Below are 13,160 nucleotides of genomic sequence, written 5' to 3' on the forward strand. Positions count from 1 at the left end.
AATGATATTAACGAGGAGGTACTGGTCAAGTTGGTGGTGTAGATAAATGAGGTACTGGCGTCCTCCCACAACAACATCAAAATTACAAGTGAACTACAGAACAATCATCCTTCAGAACCACCTGAAATCTAGTTGAATGGAAGTCCTACAACTAAGAATATAAAGAAGCCACATCAAGACTGGTAGGAGGGACAGAGATACAGAAGGGCTGGTTCCACACCCACGTGTGGTAGATATAAATTGGGAGGGTTATCTCAGCTGAGGAGGTCCCACCTGAGGAGCAAGGGGTTCTGGCCCCACACCAGACCCCCAGCCCAAGGACCCAGTGCCAGAACAAAAGTCCCCATAACTTTTGGCTATAAAAACCAGCGGGGCTTCCGGCTGAGTGAGACAGAGGGCTGCTGGATTCCCTCACATTCTTCTTAATATCCATGCATGGACTAACTTGGACTCACTTGCTCTGAACTCCAGTGCTGGGGCAACAGATCCAAAGGCACCAGGGACATAAGAGGAGAAATTAAATTGTCTGACATCAGGATGAGACCAAAGGGGCCACTTTCTCCCAGAGAGAAGTGCTGAGCCCTCCCTCAACACAGCCAGTAGGCAGGCACCATAGCTGTGTCTCCATCAACCCAGCTGATACTGTTCACCCTGTCCTGCTGATTCCCTGACTCCCTGGCCCCACTTAACTCGTGGGCCCATCCAAGCCCTTTTCAGTGGCTTTTCCATTCAAATAGCCTATCTTAGCTCATGCTTCAAACTTTTCTAAATTCCCTCAAACAAATAGCACCTAGCCTTAATGTGTGTTGGGCCTCTTGCTAAGGGGCTTTAGACCTGGCACTGGTAGCAGCAGGTCTTGATTCAAACTTTGGCCTCTCCTGGGCACCTCCAAACCCAGAACAATTAGCAGCCATTTAAGCAGATCAGGCCAGTGGCCCAGGAAAGGGTACAGGTGGTGACTGACCTTGGCTTGCACCTTCTAGGAGGTCCTGGAGCCAACACACCCAGATGCCAGAGCATCACTAAACTACCTCCACAAACAACATATTCAAGGTGTAGACTCTGCAAACACCAGAGCCCCACTGAAATAAGTCCTGCTTCCTGGGGTTGGCTGGCCCGTGCACAGCTGATCCTCAATGGTAGTTACAGGCAGACCTTGCAGCCAATCTGCCTGGGGATAAATCCCTCCCACTGAGGTGCCAACAGCAGTCAAGTCTCAACTACAACAGGAGGGTGTGCAAAGCCCACATGGGAAGCATACCTGGAGTACCCAGCTTGGATGAATAGGGAAGCTATAACACCAGATCCTATGGGACACCTACTGCATTAGGCTACTCTACCAAGACCAGAAGCTGTAGCAGCAATACCTAACACATAGAAACAAACACAGGAAGGCTGCCAAAATAAGGAGACAAAGACACATGTCCCAAATGAAAGAACATAACAAAACTCCAGAAAAAGAACTAAAAAAAAAAAAAAAAAAGGAGACGAGTAATCCATCAGCAGCAGAATTCAAAACACTGGTTATAAGGCTCCTTAATGAACTTAGGGGAAGAGTAGAGGAACTTAGTGAAAACTTCAGACTTCTGGCCAAGATGGAGGCGTAGGTAGATACACTTTGCCTCCTTGCACAACCAAAAAAAAAAAAAAAAAGACAACAAATTTAAAAACAAAAAACAACCAGAACTGCCAGAAAATTGAACTGTATAGAAGTCTGACAAGCAAGGAGTCAAAGAAGAAACATCATCCAGACTAGTAGGAGGGGTGAAGACAGGCAGCTGGGGTGGAGAGGATGTGTGGCAAGGTTGCAGCTGGAGGACCAGGCAGGCAAGGCAGCTGGCAGTCCCACATTTGCATGTGGATAAACTGGGAGGAACAACTGGGGAGTGAGATAGACCATGAAACCCAGGGTTCATGCATGGGAAAAGAAAGCCTCAAAACCTCTGGCTGTAAAAACCTGTGGGTATTGCAGTGGTGGAAGGAACTCCCAGCCTCACAGGAGAGTTTGTTGGAGAGACCCACAGGGTCCTAGAATGTACACAAGCCTACCCACCCAGGAATCAGCACCAGAAGGGCCCAATTTGCTCATGGGTGGAGGGGAAGTGACTGAAAATGGGGTGAGAGCTGAGCAAATGGCATTGTTCCCTCTCTAACCCCTCCCCCACAAGCAGCACCACAATGCAGTGACCTGGGTTGCCCCACACTGGTGAATACATAAGGCTCCATCCCTTACAACAAAACAGGTGTGCCCAGACAAAAAAATATGGCTCAAATGAAAGAACAGATCAAAACTCCAGAAAAACAACTAAGCAATGAAGAGATAGCCAAACTATCAGATGCACAGTTCAAAACACTGGTAATCAGGATGCTCACAGAAATGGTTGAGTACAGTTGCAAAATAGAGGAAAAAGTGAGGTCTATGAAAAGTGAATTAAAGGAAAATATAAAGGGCACCAACAGTAAAGGGAAGGAAACTGAAACTCAAATCAAGGGTTTGGAGCAGAAGGAAGAAAGAAACATTCAACCAGAACAGAATGAAGAAACAAGAATTCAAAAAAAGGAGGAGAGGCTTAGGAACCTCCAGAAGAACTTTAAATATTCCAACATCTGAATCATAGGGGTGCCAGAAGGAGAAGAGGAAGACCAAGAAATTGAAAACTTATTTGAAAAAATAATGGAGAACTTTCCCAATCTGGCAAAGGAAAGAGATTTCTTCCAGAAAGCCCAGGGAGTCCAAAAGAAGTTGGACCCATGATGTGCACACCATGGCACATCATAATTACATTAGCCAAGGTGAAAGATAAAGAGAAAATCCTAAAAGCAGCAAGAGAAAAGGAGACAGTTACCTACAAAGGAGTTCATAAGGCTATCAGCTGATCTCTCAAAAGAAACCTTACAGGCAAGAGGGGACTGGAAAGAAGTATTCAAAGTCATGAAAAACAAGGAACTACATCCAAGATTACTTTACTCAGCAAAGCTATTGTTTAGAATGGAAGGGCAGAAAAGGTGTTTCCCACATAAGGTAAAGTTAAAGGAGTTCATCACCACCAAGCCCTTATTATATGAAATGTTAAAGGGACTTACTAAGAAAAAGAAGAAAATCAAAAATATGAACAGTAAATTGAATCTGGCTAGTATGGCTCAGTGGACTGAGCACTGCCTGTGAACCAAAGAGTCTCCAGTTCGATTCCTAGTCAGGGCACATGTCTGGATTGCAGGCCAGGTCCCCAGTAGGGGTGTATGAGAAGCAATAACACATTGATGTTTCTCTCCCTCTCTGTCTACCTCCCTTCCCCTCTATCTAAAAATAAATAAATACATCTTTAAAATAAAAAAAGGAAGAACAGTAAATGACAACAAACTCACAACTATCAACAACTGAACATAAAAGAAAAACAAAAACAAACAACTGGAACAGGAACAGAATCACAGAAATGGAGATCACATGGAGTGTTATCAGCAGGGAGGGAGAGGGAGAGAACAGTGAGTAAGTAGCATAAATGGTAGGTAGAAAAGAGACAGAGGGAGATTAAGAATAGTATAGGAAATGGAGAAGCCAAAGAACTTATATTTACAACCTATGGAGTTGAATTGAGGGGTGGGAGGGAATGCTGATGGGAGGGGGGTTGCAGGGCAGAGGGGAATAAAGGGAGAAAAATGGGACAACTGTAATAGCATAATCAATAAAATATACTTAAAAAAAGAAAACTTCAACCAGGAGATAGAAAACATAAAATTGGAGATAGGAAACATAAAATTGGAGATAGAAAACATAAAAGGAACCAGTCAGAAATGAATACTACATTATAGGGAATCAACAGTGGACTACATGAAGCAGCAGGTCAAATCAGAGATTTGGAAGGTCATAAAGCAGAAAACACCCAATCAGAATAACAGAAATAAAAAAGAATCCAATAAAAATGAGGATAGTTTAAGAACCCTCTGGGACAACTTGAAACATACCAACATTTGCATCATAGGGGTGACAGAAGAAGAATAGACAGCAAGGAATTGAAACCTATGTGAAAAAATACTAGCGGAAAACTTCCCTAACCTGGTGAAGGAAATAGGTACAGAAGTCCAGGAAGCACAGAGAGTCCCCAAAGGTGCCCACATCGAGAAACATCAGAATTAAAATGAAAAATGTTAAAAGCAAAGAGAGAATCTTTAAAAGTAACAAGAGAAAAGCAGTTATCTGCAATAAAGTTCCCATAAGACTGGCAGCTGATTTCTCAACAAAGGTAGGCCAAAAGGGATTGGCAAGAAATATTCAAAATGATGAAAAGCAAGAACCTACAACCAAGATTACTCTACCCAGCAAAGCTATTACTTAAAATCAAAGGGCAGATAAAGTGCTTCAAGACAAGGAAAAGCTAAGGGATCATCACCACCAAACCAGTATTACAAGGAATGTTGAAAAGTCTTCTGGAAGAAGGAGAAGGAGGAGGAGGTGGTGGAGGAGAAGAAAAAGATAAAAAATGAACAATAAAATGGCAATAAATATCTATCTGTCAACAATTACTTCAAATGCAAATGTATTAAATGTTCCAATTAAATGACCTATGGAGGCTGAATGGATAACAAATGAAGACACTTATAAATACTGTCTACAAGAGACTCACTTCACACACAGACTGAAAGTAAAAGGTTAGAAAAAGACATTTTATGGAAATGGAAACAAACAAAAAACTGAGGTAGCAATACTTAAATGAGACAAAATAGATTTTTAAACAAAGGCTATAACAAGAGACAAAGGACCCAACAATTCCACTTCTGGGTAGTTTTCCATAGAAACCCAAGACACTGAATTGAAAAGGCATATACATCCATATGTTTATCACAGCATTGTTTAAAATAGCTAAGATATGGAAGCAACCTATATGTCTATCAAAAGGTGAATGGATAAAGAAGTGGTGCTTATTGCAATGGAATACAACTCAGCCATAAAAAAGAAAGAAATCTTGCCATCTGGACAACATGGGCGGACTGAGAGGATATTGGTTAGGTGAAATAAGTCAGACCGAGAAAGACAGATGCCATATGATTTCACTTATATGTGAAATCTAAAAAACAAAGTAAACACACAAGCTCATAGACACACAGAACATTTTGACGGTTGCCAGATGGAAGGGTGTTGGGGGGATGGGTGAAAAAGGTGAAGGGATTAAGAAATACAAATTGGTAATTATACAGAATAGTCATGGGCATGTAAAGTACAAAATAGGGACTATAGTCAATAACATCGTAATAAATATTATCGTGTCAGAGGGGTACTAGATTTATCAGGTGATCACTTAGCAAGTTATATAATGTCTAATCATTAGCTTATATACCTAAAATGAATAGAATATTGTATATCAACTGTAATTGAAAACAAAAATTATTTCAAATAAAAAATTACATCAACAGTGTTAATGTACTTAATGCCACTGACCTATACACTTAAAAATGGTTAAAATGGTAAATTTTATGTTATGTATATTTCACTACAAATTAAAAAAAACAAGCTGTAAAAATAAGTAATATCAACACTGTTCACAATTAGTCATTTAATACAGCATATATTGCATTTCACTTTTGCCACAACTTTTATTTTTTCTAGAGTCAGTAATTACCTGTTTTGTTTTGTTTTCTTCCTACTTGCTCAGTATTTATGGAACTAATCCCACACCTTCCAACAGAGCTATAAAACCTAAATCAGTATATAACTACATCAATAGTTTTTGTTTGATTTTTTTCCTTCCTTCTCTCTCTCTCTCTCTCATAATATCCCTTTTAGAGTACTCCATCATCTTACTCCTATGAGAACTGGAAGCTGAATCTAGCTTTGTTTCTGTTTCTGGAAAGTCCTTTCACTTATTTTCTGTCTTGGATCTCTTATGTCCTGAATCCCAGTACCTTTTTCTTGCTTTACAGCCTCTGATGAAGCATAGTTGAGTAACTTCCTGAAAAACTTTGCATGGAAGGTACACTTTTTGTGCTCACGAATAACTGAAAATGCCTTTATTATAAACTACAATCACTTGATTAGTAGTTTGGGTAAATAATTCAACATTGCAAATAATTTTTCCTCAGATTTTTGAAGGCCTGTTTCATTGTTTTTTGCTTTCATGATTGCTGTTGACAAGTCTGCCATTCTGATTCTTAAAACTTTGTATGTTATCTGGTTTGTTTTTTCCTCTTTAAAATTTTCTTTTTGTGCCTGGGGATCTGAAATCCCACAATGGTATGCTTGGTATGGGTCTTTATCCATTCAGTGTACTGGTCACTTATGATATTCTTTATGCTCTTTCAATTTGAAAACTTGTATCCTTTTGTTCTGGGTAAATTTTGTATTTCTGTGATTATTGCAATCCTCCCTTTTTTTCTTTTCTTTTTGGAACTTCTATTATTCGAGCGCTGGCCTTGATTGGCTGACATTCTTATCTTCTTATATTATTTTCTTCTTCCTCTTTTGGATATATTGTCATTTTTAATAAATAGAAACCATATCATTTCATTTGTTACAGTGAGTAATAACGGGAGGCAATTATCCATGAGGGCCCCAGAAAGCTTTTTCATCCACCAGATAACAAAAGGATAAGCATCTTCACCACCCAAGCCTTTGGTTAACTTTTTCTTTTGATCTCTGTTCTCCCACCCACAGCAGTCTTGTGCTTCCAGAACAGAACTGTTCTTCAAATCTTATCCTGTTTGGGAGGCTATTCTATCAGCTTAACCTGATAACAAAATGGAGGTCCCTAACTTAACTGAGGAACCTGGACAAGTCTTCCTGATCTCAGCCTCATCCCAAGGCCCATGAATGTTTTCTTTAAAAAGTTGCAGGCCAATGAGGTAAAAGGGCAGAGACAGGAGATGAACATCAGAAGAAGGGCAAAGAGGCTGGTTTCCACAACACTGATGGCCACACGCCTCTCAAACGCAAAAAGAAGAGTGACTCCCATTCATATAGCTGCAGGGAGTACATGCCTTCAATTTCTTCTCTAACACGGGCCACCGGGTAAAAATCTGCCTGGCCAATGTCACCATGGTGAAGGCATGGAGGAACCGGGGCAGGCATGTGTCAAGGTAGGCAGAAGCAAAGATGGCCATGTTGAAGGACAGTGTACTGGACACAGTGGCAGAATTGGTGCCATCGTCAAAGAAGATGCTGACACACTCTCAGGGTCTTCAGTACTGGGGAAAAACCAAATGTCACACTAAGGAGGTCAGCCCACCGGGTTTGCCTGCTCTTCCTCAGTCCTTCACCTCCATCAGTGAACTCAAACAAAACATAGCCAGTCAGTGAAGAAGCCAGGTGGTCCCAAAAGCCAACCAGGGGCCAGAAGACCCAAAACACAGACACTACATAGCTGCTGTGTTGCCACGCTGGTTGTAAATACACAGCTCAGTAGTGATATTTCCCTGCTTAGATTTTTCCGGAGCTCTTCCAGGAATTGTTGGTCCACATAGTTAATCGGGAAAGGGCTGTCACTCGTGCAAGACCTGGTGTTAGTTACAGGTTGGACACACGTTACCCCTTCCCTCCAACTCAGGCCAGTTCAGTTTCCCTTGCTGAAAGAAATCCATGTGGTTCTCATTCTTTTGAAAGAGAACCACATGTAAAGTTTTGAAATAAGGCCTCTCTGGAAATTCCATGTTGTGTTGTGGTTGATACTTGCCCACCTTCCCTTGCTTATAAAGGCAGCAACCCAGGCTAGGCCTGCAATAGATGAGTTTCTTCTGAGGCTTAACAATCCAGCTATGTTTTATCAAGCTTCCACCCACACGGCTGGGAGCGGACAGCAGCCTGCCTCCTTCCTCCCCTTTAATATCGCTTGCTTTTTGTGTTGTTTTCTGAGAGATTTCCTCAACAATCTTCTAACTCTTCTATTGAATTTTTCCATGATGGTTTATTATCCATAAAAGTTACTATTTTTCCCTTTCTTATTTTTTTGTGGTTTTTAAATAAAAGGGGATTATTTTGTATGTCATGAAAACTGAAGCTATGAATGACTTTTTAAGTTTTTTTCCTTCTCCAAGTGTTGTTTCTGAGCTGTTATTGTTATTTTTGGTGTTTGTGTGTGTGTAATTTTTTGTTCTGATCTTTTCGTTGGAAGCATTTTGCAAATATCTGGTAATTTTCTCTGTTCATGTTTAAGAAATCACTAAAAAACTTATTTGGTTAGAAACTTTGTGTGCCTGAGTGGTCCTTGCTGACTGATGAGTTCTCTGCAATAGAACAAATACGACTGCAGAAACTAACTGCAATACTGTCTCTTAAACTGACCTATTTTGATAGAAGAGAATTCTCCATTCTCTTGTTGTGGGATATAGGCCTGCCCTCCAGTCTAGTGTGTAGCCCTACATATATTATATATATACAATTTTTCACAAATGGGATCATACTATGCATAATGTTTTCTACAATGTATTTTTCATCTAACAATATGAGGGGGACCCAAAAAACAGGATTTATTTATAAAAGATTGTGTATTTATCCTTACATATTTAAACTTCAGTCACCTTCAAAGTACTCTCCATTTGATGCAATATGCCTATTGAAAATTTTTTCCACTGCTCCAGTTTTTGAACTTGTCAGTTTTGATGCCTTTTAGTGTTTCTGCCGTTTTTTGTTTCACCTCTTCCATATCAGCAAAATGTTTCCCTTTGAGGACTTTTTTCATTGAGGAAACAAAAAGAAGTCACTTGGGGCAAGACTGGGTGAATAGGGAGGGTGGGGCTTGGGGGTCATTATGTTTTTGGTCAAAAACTGCTGAACACTCAGTGCAATGTGGGCAGGTGTGCTCGTAAATCACCCATCCTGAAATGGGCAAACTCATTGAAAGAGTCCTCAAACAAATTCACTGAAGCCAACCGCAGCCTCTCACAACAATGCCTGCTGGTACACTGTTACAGACTGGTTCCTAGAATACTCACTCAGCAGGGGAAGCCCATGCTACAAGGGGTCTGCCCTTCAGAAGATAATTCTGAGATTTTCTTATGTTCCCCCCTCGTACATCTAAGACATCTTCCCATTTCTGTGTGGATAGGAATGCATAGGAACATAAAATGGATGCTTACAATTTCATATTATATGTGAGCCATAATTTACTTAAATTGTTTCTAATTGATGGGCATTTGGGTATTTTTTTCTATAACAACATTGCAGTTGTGTCTTTCTCTTTCTGTACTTGTACAAGAATATCTGTACGATCAATTATTAGAAGTGTAATGGTTGAATCAAAGAGTGTAAATATTTAAAATTTGTACGGATATTATCAATATTGCCAATTACTCTCCAAGAAGGTTATACCAATTTATACTACTACCTACCTATATCCTTAACAGTTCTGGGTATTGTCAAACTTTTCCAACTTTGAGTTTTAACAGGACTTTCACATGTGTATCTAATTCCAGTTATAACATGTACTTCTTTACTAGTGAGGTTGAGTAACTTTTACTATTTTTATTAGTCATTTGCTTTTATCTTAATATAAACTCTTTCTTTGAATTACTTGTACATTTTTCTATTGGGATATTAGTCTTTTTTACTGAATTATTTAATTCCTAGGTGCATTGAAGAAATTAGGACTTTGCATATTATTTACTCTTTGACTTTTTAACCTTTCTAGTTTTATTAGCTTTCTAATGGAAATTTTACATTTATATGTATTTTTTCCTATTTGGCTTGAGTTTTATGTGATTCTTTGAAAAGCCTTCCTTACTCTGAGATGATAAAAAATTGTGCACTCTGTTTTATCAAGTGTTTCATGCTGGTTTTGATTATATTGAGGCACCACACAAGCAGTCTTCTATTATTAGACCTTTATGTCGTTTCCCGTTTTCTGAAGGCCACATCCTCTGGTTTTGTCCTGGACTCCCTGAGAAACTGAAAAACATTAGGTCAATGTATTGTTTATAGAAGTTTTATGGAAATATGTAAAATTTCTTCTTTTCTGGTTTCAATAATCTCAACTCATTTAACCACATTTCCTTTCATTTTTTGATTCATTTTTGTTATTCTACTCTCAAATCCTCCCTGGCATTTCACATGTACCTTAAAATGACAGTGCCCAAACTTGGCACAATAATTTCAGGGTGTGACCAATTCTAAGTTTAGCAGAGGGATACTTTCCTAGCTCTTGGATGTCATAGACCTATTAATATATTTCACTATCACAGTTAGCTCTATGGAAACAGCCACACTGTATTGCTGACTCATTCTCAGCTGGTGGTCCTATGCTATCAAATTCATAGGACTAGAAATAATGTCTAAGAGTTAGATGAAAGAAAAAAAGATTCAAAAAGATCCTGAAATTTTGGAACACTGGGCCAAAAGATGAAACTTAGGAAGGAATGAAAAGTTTTGCATTTAATGTGAAAAAAAAAAAGATCTGACTATAGGATAGAGATGATTTCACTTAACACTTAAGCTTGGAAACATTTTAATTTACTGTAAACTTAATACCAGCGACAACGTGAAAAGCTGCCAAAAAGAGTTCTGAGAAGCAAAAGAATTGATGTCTGTACGCAGCCTCCCCTCTCCATCTTTCAGTCAAGGAAAGTTCTTTCTTGGCAAGATCAGTTCCTTGGCCTTTTAAAGAGATGGGTGGAGTGGGTAAGAGGAAAGAGGTTTGATTGATCTATTGGAAAAGCTGGAGAGATGCTGAAGATGAAAGAGGAGGTACTAACAAAGGCAAAGCCAATAAGCGCTGGCTAAGAGAGAGAGTTTGGGAAGTTTATAAAAGAGAAAAGAGAGAAAGAAATTGGACTAGCTGCTGTGACAAGAGAGGTTTTTAGATGAGAAAAGAGGTTTTAAAGGAAACGTTGTCATGTGTTATAAATATCGTGTCACTTTATGTGTGTTCTAAGAGACCTAAGTAAAATTTAAACATTTTCCATTAATTTTTAGACTTCTGGAATGTGTGTCTTTGTATGGAACTTTGAGCTGAGAAACTATCACAGAGTATCTGAACTGTATACATTTTACAAGATCTTATGTCACATCAACAGAACTATGGTGTTCACCATAGGAAAGATGCCAGTCATGTCATTTGGTCACCTTTAGCCCTGGGTATCACATTTTGCTAGGGCTACCATCACTAAGTACCACAGAACGGGTGGGGTAAACAACAGAAATTTATTCTCTCACATTTCTGAAGTCTAGAAGTCCAAGATCAAAGAATTGACAAGATTATTTTCCTTTAAGGCATCTTTCCTTGGTTTGTAGATGGCCATCTTGCAATGTCTTTACATGGCCCTCCCTCCCTGGGTGTGTTATCTCCTCTTTTTATGAGACAGTCATATTGGATTAAAGCTCACCACACTGGACTCCGTTTAACTTAATTACCTCATTAAGACCTTATCTCCAAATAAAGTCAGATTCCGAACTATTGGGGTGAAGACTTCAATGAGGGTACACGATTCAGATCAAATCATAAGACTACTGACAAATTCTATTTTTAGATCCCTTTCAATTTTATTGCTGGTCTTTAAGGACTCTTACCCGAGTTCTTATAATTTACAAAAAACCAGAATAGCCTCAACTTCTTCATTAAATTATTGTTAAAATCAGTAAATTTGCCTGGCTGATATCCATGCATACTATTTCTATCCCACTCAAAAGTTTTTAGAATCTGCTAGTTTGTTAGATATGTGCAAAATGATACATAAATTGGTCCTTTGCATATTATATATACAGTATCCAAACACATACACGCACTCGAAAAGAAACAATGTCCTTTTCTGCAAAATGAAGCAAGTGGATCAGAAAATCTGTGAAGTCTCTTCCAGTCCCCAAATCTTACAATTCTAGTTCAAGGACAATAAAAGTATATGTTGTTAAATATAACTTTTAAATATTGGATATGTATTATAAATAATGGGCATGCAGGAAAGCCAGAGATCAAGTTAAGAATTATGAAAGGTTTTCTTAAAATATGAATAGACAATTGAAAATATCTTGGAGGAAAATCCTTTAGGTCTGATCGCTAACCTAGAGTTGGGCCTTCAGAATCGTAACTCACACTGATGACAATTCAGGCTCCCACTTTCGCTTTGTTTCCATAACCACGTTTTCTCTCATCGCTGTACATGCTTAAAAACTGAGGACAATTAAGCGTGTATATGCATGCCCAGCTGTACATTTCATATCTTTTTAAAGCTGCATGGAAAAGTATGTTATAGTTCCCATTTTCTTTACTTATAGTTTATTTAGTTTTTGCAGAAATAGTAACATTTAATCAGTATTAACTGACTGACCATGTATTTAAGCAAAGAAGAATAGATAGTAAACTTCTGCAGTACACAGATAAATATCAGAGTTTGACAGTGCTTTACACATTATATTTATTCATATTTCCAAGCTCATAAAGAAATCTATTTATATACTTTTCAACAAGCCAGGATTATATAGTATATCTGCCAATCCCTAAAATTAGTTTTTTAAAATACCTTGTACAAGTCAGAAAATATGGTTCATCTCTTTGAAGGTTAAAGACAGGCTAATACTTTACTTTTCTTTTAAAAAATAAGATAAGAGCTATCAGGCAAAAGTTGTGAAAATGTAGCAGTAATACTTAGAGGTTGGCTTTCTACAGTGAATTATTACACTTTGAAAGACTTTCATATACTACCGAGGCTTATTTCTGACATCATGTTAAAATCATTTTAGCAGGAAAAATGTTTAAATAAAACATTTTCTGAGGGTGGAAAAGAAGCATATTGGATTTTATCTGATCATTAAATTCAAAAAGTGCTTTGTATTAAGAAGATGGGTATTATGCCCAGCATTATTAACATACTCTATTTAGAAAAACAACATTGTTATTCATATGGAAACAGATGTTGGCCCAGATAAAGTTAAATACCTTCACAGATCTCAACATGTATACATGAAATTTGCAGACAATAAATTTTAATCACTTAATTTTATAATTCTTATGATTGTAACTTATTTTGATGATCAAATTGTCCCAGATTTGACCAGTGGGAGTTCCCAGAAACTGGCTTCTCTGTTCTTTTAATGCCCTCATCATTTTTGAATGCTTTCTTACTTTCTGACGCATGATATTCCAGGCTCATCTTGTACATTCCCTGCCTCCTCTCTACCTTGTTCCTTTAAATGGAGAATGGAATTTAGAAACCAAGATCTGGATGCGTAGATGTGCTTATTGGAA

At 38.3% G+C, this 13,160-nt stretch overlaps 1 pseudogene; it reads right to left on the reverse strand.

Annotated features, from left to right (window-relative positions):
* Window positions 1-6,745: 6,745 nt before the first annotated feature.
* LOC112311031 (phosphatidylinositol N-acetylglucosaminyltransferase subunit C-like) lies at window positions 6,746-12,067 on the reverse strand (annotated as a pseudogene).
* Between the last annotated feature and the right edge of the window lie 1,093 nt (window positions 12,068-13,160).

This window comes from Desmodus rotundus, chromosome 7 (assembly GCF_022682495.2).
Source record: "Desmodus rotundus isolate HL8 chromosome 7, HLdesRot8A.1, whole genome shotgun sequence".
NCBI lineage: Eukaryota > Metazoa > Chordata > Mammalia > Chiroptera > Phyllostomidae > Desmodus > Desmodus rotundus.